At 38.1% G+C, this 15,758-nt stretch overlaps 1 protein-coding gene across 8 annotated transcripts in view; it reads left to right on the top strand.

Moving 5' to 3' along the window:
* The window catches only part of DOK5 (docking protein 5), a 1,081,787-nt gene that overhangs the window by 944,747 nt on the left and 121,282 nt on the right, over positions 1-15,758 (top strand). For all 8 annotated transcript variants that reach the window (XR_013824125.1, XR_013824126.1, XR_013824127.1 and 5 more), the window contains one exon: positions 7,485-7,656. The gene's annotated coding sequence lies outside the window, so the exon portion shown is untranslated. The remainder of the gene's footprint in view (positions 1-7,484; positions 7,657-15,758) is intronic.

The following is a 15,758-nucleotide window of genomic DNA, read 5'->3' as shown; positions in this document are numbered from 1 at the left end:
AAAAGATTTGTTATAAATATGCCAACTCGATAAGTTTCAAAATCTTGAGTAAAAGTTAATGTCTCAACAAGTTATCCTATCTACATCCATGAGTTTGTTATTATTAGGTTACTGTGAAATGCAGTGGAAATTGAAATGTATTGCTTAGTTAGAATGAATCTATCAATATCCTTTCTTTCTGTTTCTTTTGAATAGGGGAGAAATATAATCATGTGCAATTTGTGCCAGTAACCCAAGGGAAGAGGTGAAAAGTTGTATGAACATAAGCTTGGGAAGGAGCCATGAGCCAATGAGGTGACTAATGTCTTAACCCTCTCCCAGGTAAACTCGGAGCTAAGCACGGAGGGAAGCAGGACAGTACAGCAGTTAAAGGTTCTTCTCATTGAAGCAGAAGTCCAGTTCCTCCGCTCACCAGATTTGTCACCTAAGGGTTTTAAGCTGTTAGAGAAGCATTTTTAAAATATATGTATAATACTTGCCTTAGAGACTGGAGGGGTTAAAATATGATTAAGCTTTGAAAGTGCCTGGCAGAACCTGGCACGTACTAAGCAGTGGTAAACACTGGCTTCTAATTTTAATAAGTTGGGAAGAACATGATCTGGATTCTATGCCCTGGCTTCTCCGGCCACTCCCTTCTCTGCAGGGAAGATACCAGTGCTCACAGAAACAGTCTCAGCTCATTGAGAAGGAGAACATTTCCTCTGACCCATCTGTTTTTGGATGCCATAATTCTGGTCAGAGCAGTGATACGGAGAAACATCTGTAGGGCTTTGTGATCTTGGCAAATTATTTAACCCATCTCTCTGCCTCAGTCTTTTCATCTGTAAAATAGGGATAATATGGTACCTCCCATATAAGGCAAATATGAGGATCAAATAATATTATGCATGTAAAGTGTCTAAAACAATGACTGGCACATAGAAAACATTCACTTTGTCATTATTATGTTTAAACAGTTATTATCAGTGTAAAAAAATATATCATGAGGCATACCCTGGTATTCTGGTAGCCTTTCCATTGGTCTTTTCCCTAACCATTTTTTTTTTCAGAAAATATACCTGAGTGTAATAAGATGAAAACAATACTAATATGGTAACAGGGGTCATTTGATGTATCTTAGAGAAGTTGTTGCTTTAGTTGTAAAGGTTTTTTTTTTTGTTGTTGTTTTTAAGGCACGTGGGTTGTTGGGTGACATATTGAGACCTTGGCTAACAGAGCTCAAGCAATAAGCCTTGTTTGAAAGATTATGGAGAACAGCCCCAAAAGGGGAGAGGAAAGAGATCAGAAGGGCCAAGAGGGGCGGGAAGAAGGAAGAACTGGCTATCAAATGGTGCGTGGAACTGCAGGGTGGGAACCAGTGTAGGGTGGATGAACGTGTTCTAAGAATAAGCATGTTCACACGTCATGTGTTTGCTTGGCTGAAAGCTCCTCTTCTCTCCAACAACCCCACCCCTATCATGTGAAAGTCTATTCACTTGTGAACATGTTGGACCCATAGGGGCTTTAATGTATGCACATTAAGAAAGTGGATATCCTGCCTCGGTGATGAGCTGTAGGCAATAGATGACACACGCATAGAAAAAGGAATTCAGAGGCAGGGAGTCACTCTGCCTCATTTACCCAATGCAAAATTGTAGAGAAAATATTGACTGTTTCAAATGTCCACAAGTTATGGGATGGAAGACTCATGACCATCTTAATAAGATCTTACCATCATGTCCCTGTACCCAGTCCAGGACCTTGCGTATGAAAAATTAATGAGATCACAGCTCGCATCTGGGTTACATATGTCTCAGGCATTGTGTATATAAGTAGTATTTACTGCAAAGTATTCAGGCCTCGTTCATAATTCTCTAGCTGGTCTCCGTAGCTGAGAGAGAATGTGTGTGTTGAATGAGACTACTTGAAATACATTCATTTTACCCAGACATTATTTATTCAGTGTATTTTTTTTCTTTAATACTTAACATTTACCATGTAGTGTTCCAAGTAGACAATGATGCCCTCATGGATCTTTCATGTTAGGCAGAGAAAACAGAATATATACATGTTCTAACAAGCATAATAATTTCACATAGGGCTATGAAGAGTATTAAAGAGGGTGTTTGGTTAGGGGGGATCTTGACAGGGAATTCAATAGGGAAGCCACTTAACAAAGGATTTGGGGGTTGAAGCATGAATGATGAGAATTAGCCATAGGATAATTTGGTGATAAAAACAAATTAGACATCTAGACAGAGGAGCATTGTGATAAAGATGAGGTTAGTGAGATGTAAAGAAGGTGAGTGTGCTGGATTGAATGGGGTACAGGGAATAGGTGAGTTCAGAGATGAGGAGAGGTATAAGTAAAGAGCTGGATTTTATTCTGAGGGCAATGGGGAGACTTTGGAAGATTTTAAACAGGGGAATGACATGATCTCATTATAAGAATGTCTTTTCCAATAAACAGTGTCCATCTCATCTATATCTCATTTGTCTATCACCACAAACCTGGACTCTAAGCTTTTAGCACTGCATCTTTTAAGAAGGCAACTGATACTCAAAGTGGATATTTGCTTTTTCCAAGGTCGTTTGAGCAAAAGGAAAAATTAAGGACTTTACATCATGGCAAGTGAGAATTGGCTGCCTCTCAACTAGAGTGCTTTGCATTTAATAACTGATGGAAGGGAAAAGGGACCTTTCTAAAATCGCTGCTGAAAGACACAGTGTGGTACTGTGATTTTTTTCAGTCCTCTTTGCAATGTAAGCTAAAACTCATCTTTGAAAGAAGCATGAGTAAAATGCTTTTCCTTACTTTTCTTCTAAGTCTGTCTTTTACCCATGTCTTTGCTGAGTCTGCATATGCACCATCCATGCCAATTGCTAAGGCATTAGCTGATGACCTGCAATCTGGGGAAAAGGGTCAAGAGAGAGATTAGAGCTGAGGGGGGAACCTAGGGCTTAGAGGGAAGGGGTGATCCATGAAGCGGGTTTCAGCGAGCCTGGCTCAGTATCACCAGAGGTGTATAAAAAGGATTTTGTGATGTTTAGATTTTTGTGAAATGAAGTTATGTACCTTGATACAACATTTCTTAGTTTCTAGAACAGTCCAAATCAGCAAATTTGAAGTTACCTTCAATATGACTAATATTTTTGGTTTATGTAAAATTTCATTTCTGTGATAACATTATAGTGTATGTGTTTAACATATTGCATTAAATTTTGTGCTGTTTTATGGAATTCTTAATATAATGCTCTGAATCATATATGAACTCTGAAAACAGACCTTGACTTTTAATTTATTTTATAAAGCATTGTTAGTCTTCCTTATAATTCAAGGTTTGGTAATTTATGCCAAAACTTTTATTGAAAGCAAGCATAGGGACTTCCCTGGTGGCACAGTGGTTAAGCATCTGCCTGCCAATGCAGGGGACATGGGTTCAAGCCCTGGTCCGGGAAGATCCCACATGCCGTGGAGCAACTAAGCCCGTGAGCCACAACTACTGAAGCCTGTGCGCCTAGAGTCCGTGAGCCACGACTACTGAGCCCTCATGCCACAACTACTGAGCCCATGAGCCACAACTACTGAAGCCCGTGCACCTAGAGCCCGTGCTCCGCAACAAGAGAAGCCACCACAATGAGAAGCCCGCGCACCGCAACCCCCCGCTCGCCACAACAAGAGAAAGCCTGCGCGCAGCAACGAAGACCCAACGCAGCCAAAAATAAATAAATTAATTTTTTTTAAAAAGCAAGCATAATAAAAACACTCTTTAAAACGTGGTGGCATTAAAACACTAAAGATATTCTGATTTTAAAAAATAAGTTAACTAAATAGAGTAGATCTAGATTAGATTAGGGAAAGATTGTGCTTCCTCCTGTTCTTACTTCTTCTCACCTTGTAATCCCATCATTCAACTTTCAGTGACCAAAGATGTTTTACGTTTCTTCTAGATACCAAACAATATGGTAGGTGGAGTGTAGGCACTGGTGAGAAAAGCAGACATCGACCCTATAGAAACAAAGGGCAATGTATATACAGTAAACAAAGAGACATAAATAAATGAATGAATATACAGTTACAAATTGTATTGAGCTCTAGGATGCAGGAGTGAGGGGATGGCATACACTTTGTTGCCTCCCTCGTATCCAAGTTCCCCTTTTTTTCCTTAGCAACAAAACTATAGTTTTTGCTGTTGGTGGTGGTGGAATGGGGACTTTTGTCTGCTTGTTGGTTTTTCGGAGTGGATGTGGTGACAGTATGCCCTACCTAAAAGAACTACTTTTCCCAGAATCCTTTTTAACTAGAGTGAGCCTGTCACTGAGACCTGGCCAATCAGATGAGAGGAGGCATGCACTCCTCTCTCGGTCAGGAACACGGTCGAAATTCTGGAGTGGAGAGTGGTCATGTGGGTACTGTAGGGCGAGAAGCATGAGTGCAAAGATAAATGGAATCTGGGTTCCCATTCCCGGGCTTAGTGTTACATGGCAAAATATGTACAGACATTTACTTTAAAATGTGTATTAGTTAGGTTTTCAGGCTAATCCAGGCTGGGATGTGAGTGCTGAGAACTTGCTTAGGAAAGAGGTAGGAATTAAATAGAATAGAATTAAATATAGGAGCACCAACAATTCTCTGAAGTTGGTCGGTTATGTCTATACAAATGCTTAAGAAAAACAAACTGAAATTTTAAAAGACAAAAATACACCATCCTTACACTTTTTTTTAAAGAAAAAAGATAGGATATTTGGTACACACCCATATTCACACAATATATTTAGCTGTCTACTTCTCTTTATGTGTGCAGGCCTATATCTAATGAGTAAAATGGAAATATCTATTCCTTAGGTTAAGTTTTCATTTCTACTTTTGACTAAAATAATAGTTTTCAACTTTTGTTTGTAATATTAGAGGATACAGTGAGCCTCACCCCAGACCAAATGAAGCTTAGAGACCCTGATTTAGTAGGTTTGGGTGCCGTGAGCAGGGCCACGACATTGGGAGGTTTAAAAATCCCCCCATGATTCTCATATACAGCCGGTGTTGAGACTCACTGACCTGGAGGAATGAACTGTACTTGGGCCGTTTGCATACCTGACTCACCTGTGCAGAAAGGGCAGTCAGGGAGAAGAACCTAGGGGCTAACAACTTCCTGCATCCCATCAGAAAGAAAGTCTCCATTCAAGTTCTGTCTTCATTAGGAAGTAATTGGGTGATCTTGAGAAAACTATCGAATCTTTCCAACCCTCCGTTTCCTCATTGTAGATTAAATGAAATGATAGATGCCATCCACTTACCGACCAAATATGATGAACATGCAATGTATTTAAGATCTATATCAGTACAATCAAGTTTCTGCATCCAGCATAATCACACGAAAATGACTGACATTTTGCGATTTGGAGGATACTTTGGGGATGGTCTCACTGAAAATACAGACAATGGGAGGTGCAAAAATGTGCTTTGTGAGCCCCACAGAGAGACTCCAAGAGCCAATAACCAGCGCACTTGAAACTAGATGCAGTAAGAAACCTTTGTGAATGCATTTGGAGGACGCACGTCATATTAAGATGCTATTGAAAAGTAAAGACAGCAATTTCAAATATGAACCTCTACTAAAAGAATGCCTAGAGCAGGCCTACTCAGTTGCAGGCTCTGATTTGCAAGCTAGCCTCTCCTTGCAGGACAAGCCTGTGTAGCTGCTCCATGGCGGGTCTCAGCGGGAATGTTATTTACTTAACCATGGATAATGGTTTTTCAGAGCAACCCCAGGGAAGCCAGCAAGCAAAAGTTCCTTCATTATGATAATAGTATCATAGTCTTAGAGTTAAAATAAACACTTAAGACCATCTACCCTGACCTGTTTATTTTAAAGATTTAAAATCCATAGCCCGTGGGTTCAGTGCCTTGGTTAACTCACTCTGGACAGTTGATGGAGGGCAATTACAAGCCCCCAGGCTTGTTGATGTCAATTCTAGTACCCTTTATATTTCTCTTAGAACTGTGCTTTCCGATCCAGCAGCCCCAAGCCACGTGTGGCTTTTAAGTCTTGAAATGTGGCTAGTTTGAGTTGAGATGTGCTGTCTTAGTACATTTGGGCTGCTATAAAGAGTGCCATAGACTAGGTGGCTTATAAACGACAGTGATTTATTTCTCACAGTTCTGGAGGCTGAGGTCAGGGTGCCAGCATGTCAGGGACTACTGAAAGCCCTCTTCTGGGTTGCAAACTGCTGCCTTATTCTATTCCTCACATGGCAGAAAGAGAATGAAAGAGCTCTTTGGTGTCCCTTTTATAAGGACACTAATCCCATTTGTGAGGTCTCTATCCTCATGACCTATCACCTTTCAAAGGCCCATCCCATATCATCACATTGGGGGTTCAGATTTCAACATATGAATTTTAGGGGGACAAAAACATTCAGTCCACTGTACATGCTGTAAGTAACATATACCTCAATTTTAAAGATTTAGTATGAAAAAATAGAGCACAATATTGTTATGCTGATTACGGGTTGAAATGATAACATTGGGGATACATTTGGGTTACAGATAAAACATACAATTAAATTAATTTCTTCTTTTTACTTTTTGAAATGTAGCTACCAGAAAATATAAAATTACATATGTGACTCACATTTTATTTCTGTTGGACAGCTCTGTCTCAGATGCCTCGCACCGAGGCAAGTTAAAAGAACCAGGAAACACAATTTAAAAGATTCACAGTCATTTAAAAGTTGCAAGGACATGGTAAGAAATAAAGGGAGAAAACTTCATAGAATAAAGATCTGTGTAGTCAGGTTTAAAATTCTAGATGTGTTTTTCAAATGGCTCATCTTCTAGAAACATGGAGAAGTCATTCAAAGAAAGAAAATGGGAGCGTTTCATTCAGTGATTTAGGGGCAAAACACATCAACATTTAGAGGCTACCAGCTGTTCTCCTTTCAATGTGTCTTGCTTGCGCTGCAGGGGGGAAAATGTATTACATACAGATTACAGTAAGTCCCCTACGTACGAACGAGTTCTGTTCCGAGAGTGCATCCGTCCAATTTGTTCTTAAGTCCAACAAAGTTAGCTTAGGTACCCAACTAACAATCAGCCATATAGTACTGTACTGTAATAGGTTTATAATAAGTTTGCATCTTTGAAAGTTCGCAACTTGCAGGTTCATATGTAGGGGAGTTACTATATAACCCTTAACTGTATGCTTCTTACGGTCATTGACAGACATCAACATGACTCCTAGAGAAAGTTGTAGTAAGGATAAGTTATTTTTATCTGAGAAATGCCTAGCAAACCTGTATTTTTCTTTTTTCTTTTCTTAAATTATCCTACAATAAATTGACTTTTTATATATGTTTGTAATACACATGTTTGTAGCAAACAGTAGGTTCAGTCAATGTGCTACTACAAATTAGACTGCTGTTCAAGAGAGGGGTTAGGGAGGGGTCTGTCTAGCTGGTTTTCTTTCTTTCTTTTTTGTTTTTTGATGGAGATTTATTTCTTTCAGGTTTAAGATGGAAATGGAAACCTGTACCATTATTCATTTTGCATCACAGAAAGTAAGCTTCATCACCAATGGAAGTTTTAATTTCTTTGTGGAAATACATTCCTTGCTGATTAATTCCATCTTCCCTTCATTTTCAAACTGCAGAAGATTTGCTTCAAAACCCAAAGATCAGGTATATTTCATTCTTTATTGAACCAGTAACAGAAGAAAATACATTTATATTATTCAGGAAGCAATCAGGGAGATACTTTATAGCTCATTTGTATCAATATCAAACTAATTCAATAAGTCAAACATGCTGCCCTTTAACCATGGAAAACTGTAAGGTATTTCAGCTGAATAAATTAAGGGCAATTAACTAAAAAATGAGCTACACACATGAAGCTCATTATTTTTAAGTTGAGGGATCCTTTTAGTTTATTAGAATTTTTTTTTTGATATGCCAGATGCCTGTTTTGCCCGACAAAGGTCAAAACACCTCAAAGTATAAAAACATGCACCCCATGTGTTATATAAACTTGACTTGATAACTAACATCAGCCATGTCATTTGCAGCTTTTATCTTGGTGAAAAATACATATTACTCGTCTAAAGGAAAGGTGCAAGTTTAGAATGCCAGAAATACCCAAAATATTAAAATCCAACACAAATTGGATTCAATTGTATAATTCATGCTGGAAAATCAGTTAAGATCAGGAAGAAACAAGTTGGACATTGGCCAGAAATTCCTGTAAAAGGAATAGACAGACCACATGCTGGTTGCCTTTTCTAAATATGGACAGAACAAAGAGGATGTGTTTTGTACAAACGCCTGTTCTGGGCACAGATGTTTGTGACTACATGTCATTTTCCTGAAACTTTTAGTGAAGCATGTAGATATTTACTGACACTGCCTTAGTCTCCTAATGGTTCTGCCAGCAATGCTAAATGTTGGCTATTTATGCACCCATGTTAAAGGAAATTTAGTCAATCACGATTGATTTTTGCCAGTGGATGCCCGTGAATGGGATGAACAGACTAAATAATCCAAAACAGTGGATGAAATGAAAAATAAGTTGGGTTCTACAAGGCCCCATGTTCTGCCATGTTTGTTGGTTCAGCTGTGTGTGAATGTATGGTCATTAGACTTCTTGTTCACATCAGAAGATTTGCATTTCCCGAGAATCTGGCAACTATTATAAGAACAATAATCTCAGGAGAAACATCTTGGGTGATTGATATGAATTTGCCATGGATTAAGATGTTCAAAAAGTATTACCAGAAAAATATTCACTGAGCATCTTTTAGCATTCTAGATGTTCAGGATACAGAGGTGATTAAAATAAAGACCCTGCGTGTATTCTATCCAGAAGGATGGCAGATAAGTTATAAATAAACATACTAACGATGTTACATTAAGGTTCTGTGAAGTTAATAATGGCATAGGTGGCCCGGGCCAAGGGCAACTTCAGTCACAGTGGGACAGCCTCTCTAGGAGGTAATTTTGGTTTTTTTAACTGTGCATTTTGAAAACACATCAAATCTACAAAGTGTTGCAAAAATAGTACAATTAACTGTGTATTTCCTTCACTTCGCTAAGCCAATTGCTAACACTTTGCCATGTTTGCCGCATACTTATCTCTGTATTGTTCTTACCCAATTAAGAGCTTTGGGTATCTTGAGCCTTCACTCATGTTATTCATTCCTAAATACTTCAGCGTGTATCTCCTAAGAACAATGCCATTCTAGCAATCACCATGGAACGGTATCATATTTAGGACATTTAACACTGATGCAAAACTAGAATGTAAAATACAGTGCATATTTTGAATTTGCCAGTTGGCTCAGAACTGTCTTTTCTAACATAAGGAAGTGACTCTGACTAATAACTAATTGATGAGCTAGACACAGCCACATAAAAGGGGTTTCCAGGAATAAAGACAGAAGGAATAGAGAATCCAAAGAAAGTTACATAACATCTGTGTAAAATATTTATTTAAAAGTGACAGTTCTAGCCAATATTCTAGGAATTATTATATTAATAACCAAAATCTGGCTCTACATATGCTAGTTAATTTGTTAAATTTTATGTAAAATTCTATGTAATAAGAAACCTTGTCCAAATGGATAGTCATTTTGTTTCTATTTGGTTTTCCTCTATTTTACCCGTATGCACTTCTTACCTGGTCCTCCCCCCATCGTCGATTGCAGTAATCTGCCGAGGAGCGCCACCAGTAAGGTTTAGGGAGATTGTTGCCTGCAGAATTTGAAACATGGAGATGAGGTATTGGAAGCAATTTCTGATAAGAGAGGCCTATAAATTGCTACCCCAAGGTACAGCTTGCACATCACCCAACAAAATATTTTTCTTTAAACAAGATTCAGAGGGAGGAGGGATGTATTAGCCATGAAACTTAATGGACTAAGGTGCCATTACTTATTAAATAGGACTGTTTATATCAAAAATGAACATTGAATGTACACATGGGGATAGTGTAATCCATTTATCTTATCTACATACACAGAAGATTCTGACCGTAATGGACCTCGTGGTCCCTTTTTGCTCACTCCATTTGCTTGAGTACCGTGTCTGGATTAATAAAAAGAGCATATTTTCCCAAATGAACATAGACAGAAAGGCAAACTGGCCCTCTCCTAAGGACAGAGAGATCCCTCTAGGACTTTCAGAGGGACCCAAGGTAAGGTGGCCCTCACTTGGGACCACGGAAAGATTGTAACATCTTTCATGTCCAGCAGAGAAGCAGGCTGGGATGTCTGATTCTTTCTAACCTTTGAAAACCATAAAATAAATCCAAAGCATCATAGGCCATCTGTTACTTACAACGCAATATCTACGGATAAATCCGAGCAAAGGGAAAACTATTACCCCCACTGGGCGAGAGTTGCAGTTAAATTTCCTTCTACTTCACTTGCCTGATCACTGCCCAAGATATCATAAAAAAACCCTCCTATACAACCCCCTTTCTTCACCCTTGAATTAATCGCTCCTCTTAATGTCTACATTTTATATTTTTTTAAAAGTACCAAGCTATAAGCAAGAGTGATGGGAACTCTGAACAAGAAAATGTCACATACACATTTTTTTGTCTTATTATTGACATTTACAGCAGCCTTAAAAAAAATAACTAAAAATACCTGAAAGACCAGCAAGAATAGATGATTAAACAAATTCACCTAATAAATATTAGCCATATTAACCGCATTAAAAAGGAATGTGGATCATGTATGCCTCTGCTAAAGGAGAGCCATCATGGAAGGGAAAGGACATGACAAGACAACACAAACCCAGAAAGTCAATTGCAGAATTATACTCAGAGGAGTCCCTTTTTTTCTGTAAAAGCAAGAAGGCAAGCACTGTGTATGACTGTGTGCCACTGGATGTGTGTGTGTGTGTGTGTGTGTGTGTGTGTGTGTGTGTGTATGTGTGTAAAGAGAACCATAGATTAAAGAACTGAGCTGTTCACAGTAGTTCCCTTTGAGACGTGCTATCGAGACCTGACAGTGATGCGGAGAGGAGTGCCTTTTTAGATTTATACTCATTTTTACGTTGTGTTAAGCCCATATATTGTCATTTAAAAAATAGCAAGGACATAACCATAAGGTAATAGAGAGAAGTGGCAGCTTAGCAAATGTCCAGCCTAGTTCCATATTCTTTGGAAATATCCCTTTTTTTTTTTTAACATCTTTATTGGAGTATAATTGCTTTACAATGGTGTGTTAGTTTCTGCTTTATAACAAAGTGAATCGGTTATACATATACATATGTTCCCATATCTCTTCCCTCTTGCGTCTCACTCCCTCCCACCCTCCCTATCCCACCCCTCCAGGCGGTCACAAAGCACCGAGCTGATCTCCCTGTGCTATGCGGCTGCTTCCCACTAGCTATCTACCTTACGTTTGGTAGTGTATATATGTCCATGCCTCTATCTCGCTTTGTCACAGCTTACCCTTCCCCCTCCTCATATCCTCAAGTCCATTCTCTAGTAGGTCTGTGTCTTTATTCCTGTTTTACCCCTAGGTTCTTCATGACATTTTTTTTTCTTAAATTCCATATATATATATGTGTTAGCATACGGTATTTGTCTTTCTTTTTCTCACTTACTTCACTCTGTATGACAGACTCTAGGTCTATCCACCTCATTACAAATAGCTCAATTTCGTTTCTTTTTATGGCTGAGTAATATTCCATTGTATATATGTGCCACATCGTCTTTATCCATTCATCCGACGATGGACACTTAGGTTGTTTCCATCTCCAGGCTATTGTAAATAGAGCTGCAATGAACATTTTGGTGCATGACTCTTTTTGAATTATGGTTTTCTCAGGGTATATGCCCAGTAATGGGATTGATGGGTCATATGGTAGTTCTATTTGTACTTTTTTAAGGAACCTTCATACTGTTCTCCACAGTGGTTGTATCAATTTACATTCCCACCAACAGTGCAAGAGGGTTCCCTTTTCTCCACACCCTCTTCAGCATTTACTGTTTCTAGGTTTTTTGATGATGGCCATTCTGACTGGTGTGAGATGATATCTCATTGTAGTTTTGATTTGCATTTCTCTAATGATTAGTGATGTTGAGCATTCTTTCATGTGTTTGTTGGCACTCTGTGTATCTTCTTTGGAGAAATGTCTATTTAGGTCTTCTGCCCATTTTTGGATTGGGTTGTTTGTTTTTTTGTTATTGAGCTGCATGAGCTGCTTATAAATTTTGGAGATTAATCCTTTGTCAGTTGCTTCATTTGCAAATATTTTCTCCCATTCTGAGGGTTGTCTTTTGGTCTTGTTTATGGTTTCCTTTGCTGTGCAAAAGCTTTGAAGTTTCATTAGGTCCCATTTGTTTATTTTTGTTTTTATTTCCATTTCTCTAGGAGGTGGGTCAAAAAGGATCTTGCTGTGATTTATGTCATAGAGTGTTCTGCCTATGTTTTCCTCTAAGAGTTTGACAGTTTCTGGCCTTACATTTAGGTCTTTAATCCATTTTGAGCTTATTTTTGTGTATGGTGTTAGGGAATGATCTAATCTCATAGTTTTACATGTACCTGTCCAGTTTTCCCAGCACCACTTATTGAAGAGGCTGTCCTTTCTCCACTGTACATTCCTGCCTCCTTTATCAAAGATAAGGTGACCATATGTGCATGGGTTTATCTCTGGGCTTTCTATCCTGTTCCATTGAGCTATCTTTCTGTTTTTGTGCCAGTACCATACTGTCTTGATTACTGTAGCTTTGTAGTATACCCTGAAGTCAGGGAGCCTGATTCCTCCAGCTCCATTTTTCTTTCTCAAGATTGCTTTGGCTATTCGGGGTCTTTTGTGTTTCCATACAAATTGTGAAATGTTTTGTTCTAGTTCTGTGAAAAATGCCAGTGGTAGTTTGATAGGGATTGCATTGAATCTGTCAATTGCTTTGGGTAGTATAGTCATTTTCACAATGTTGATTCTTCCAATCCAAGAACATGGTATATCTCTCCATCTATTTGTATCATTTTTAATTTCTTTCATCAGTGTCTTATAATTTTCTGCATACAGGTCTTTTGTCTCCTTAGGTAGGTTTATTCCTAGATATTTTATTCTTTTTTTGCAATGGTAAATGGGAGTGTTTTCTTGATTTCACTTTCAGATTTTTCATCATTAGTGTATAGGAATGCCAGAGATTTCTGTGCATTAATTTTGTATCCTGCTACTTTACCAAATTCATTGATTAGCTCTAGTAGTTTTCTGGTAGCAGCTTTAGGATTCTCTATGTATAGTATCATGTCATCTGCAAACAGTGACAGCTTTACTTCTTCTTTTCCAATTTGGATTCCTTTTATTTCATTTTCTTCTCTGATTGCTGTGGCTAAAACTTCCAAAACTATGTTGAATAAGAGTGGTGAGAGTGGGCAACCTTGTCTTGTTCCTGATCTTAGTGGAATTGCTTTCAGTTTTTCCCCATTGAGGACGATGTTGGCTGTGGTTTTGTCATATATGGCCTTTATTATGTTGAGGAAAGTTCCCTCTATGCCTACTTTCTGCAGGGTTTTTATCATAAATGGGTGTTGAATTTTGTCAAAAGCTTTCTCTGCATCTATTGAGATGATCATATGGTTTTTCTCCTTCAATTTGTTAATATGGTGTATCACATTGATTGATTTGCGTATATTGAAGAATCCTTGCATTCCTGGGAGAAACCCCACTTGATCATGGTGTATGATCCATTTAATGTGCTGTTGGATTCTGTTTGCTAATATTTTGTTGAGGATTTTTGCATCTATGTTCATCAGTGCTATTGGTCTGTAGTTTTCTTTCTTTGTGACATCTTTGTCTGGTTTTGATATCAGGGTGATGGTGGCCTCATAGAATGAGTTTGGGAGTGTTCCTCCCTCTGCTATATTTTGGAAGAGTTTGAGAAGGATAGGTGTTAGCTCTTCTCTAAATGTTTGATAGAATTCGCCTGTGAAGCCATCTGGTCCTGGGCTTTTGTTGGAAGATTTTTAATTACAGTTTCCATTTCAGTGCTTGTGATTGGTCTGTTCATATTTTCAATTTCTTTCTGATTCAGTCTTGGCAGGTTGTGCATTTCTAAGTATTTGTCCATTTCTTCCAGGTTGTCCATTTTATTGGCATAGAGTTGCTTGTAGTAATCTCTCATGATCTTTTGTATTTCTGCAGTGTCAGTTGTTACTTCTTCTTTTTCATTTCTAATTCTATTGATTTGAGTCTTCTCCCTTTTTTTCTTGATGAGTCTGGCTAATGGTTTATCAATTTTGTTTATCTACTCAAAGAACCAGCTTTTAGTTTTATTGATCTTTGCTATCGTTTCCTTCATTTCTTTTTCATTTATTTCTGACCTGATTTTTATGATTTCTTCCTTTCTGCTAACTTTGGGTTTTTTTTTGTTCTTCTTTCTCTAATTGCTTTAGGTGCAAGGTTAGGTTGTTTATTCGAGATGTTTCCTGTTTCTTAAGGTAGGATTGTATTGCTGTAAACTTCCCTCTTAGAACTGCTTTTGCTGCATCCCATAGGTTTTGGGTCGTCGTGTCTCCATTGTCATTTGTTTCTAGGTATTTTTTGATTTCCTCTTTGATTTCTTCAGTGATCACTTCGTTATTAAGTAGTGTATTGTTTAGCCTCCATGTGTTTGTATTTTTTACAGATCTTTTCCTGTAATTGATATCTAGTCTCATAGCGTTGTGGTCAGAAAAGATACTTGATACAATTTCAATTTTCTTAAATTTACCAAGGCTTGATTTGTGACCCAAGATATTCTCTATCCTGGAGAATGTTCCATGAGCACTTGAGAAAAATGTGTATTCTGTTGTTTTTGGATGGAATGTCCTATAAATATCAATTAAGTCCATCTCGTTTAATGTATTGTTTAAAGCTTGTGTTTCCTTATTTATTTTCATTTTGGATGATCTGTCCATTGGTGAAAGTGGGGTGTTAAAGTCCCCTACTATGAATGTGTTACTGTCGATTTCCCCTTTTATGGCTGTTAGTATTTGCCTTATGTATTGAGGTGCTCCTGTGTTGGGTGCATAAATATTTACAATTGTTATATCTTCTTCTTGGATCGATCCCTTGATCATTATAGAGTGTCCTTCTTTGTCTCTTTTAATAGTTTTTATTTTAAAGTCTATTTTGTCTGATATGAGAATTGCTACTCCAGCTTTCTTTTGGTTTCCATTTGCATGAAATATCTTTTTCCATCCCCTTACTTTCATTCTGTATGTGTCTCTAGGTCTGAAGTGGGTCTCTTGTAAACAGCAAATATATGGGTCTTGTTTTTGTATCCATTCAGCCAATCTGTGTCTTTTGGTGGGAGCATTTAGTCCATTTACATTTAAGATAATTATCTATATGTATGTTCCTATTCCCATTTTCTTAATTGTTTTGGGTTCGTTATTGTAGGTCTTTTCCTTCTCTTGTGTTTCTTGCCTAGAGAAGTTCCTTTAGCAGTTGTAAAGCTGGTTTGGTGGTGCTGTACTCTATCGGCTTTTGCTTGTCTGCAAAGGTTTTAATTTCTCCATCAAATCTGAATGAGATCCTTGCTGGGTAGAGTAATCTTGGTTGCAGGTTTTTCTCCTTCATCACTTTAAATATGTCCTGCCAGTCCCTTCTGGCTTGCAGAGTTTCTGCTGAAAGATCAGCTGTTAACCTTATGGGGATTCCCTTGTGTGTTATTTTTCACTTGCTGCTTTTAATATGTTTTCTTTGCATTTAATTTTCGACAGTTTGATTAATATGTGTCTCGGCATATTTCTCCTTGGATTTATCCTGTATAGGACTCTGTG

Source organism: Stenella coeruleoalba (genome assembly GCF_951394435.1).
Source record: "Stenella coeruleoalba genome assembly, chromosome: 15".
Taxonomy (NCBI): domain Eukaryota; kingdom Metazoa; phylum Chordata; class Mammalia; order Artiodactyla; family Delphinidae; genus Stenella; species Stenella coeruleoalba.
Note: the sequence above shows the minus strand (reverse complement) of the source record. Positions and strands in the feature narration are given on the sequence as shown.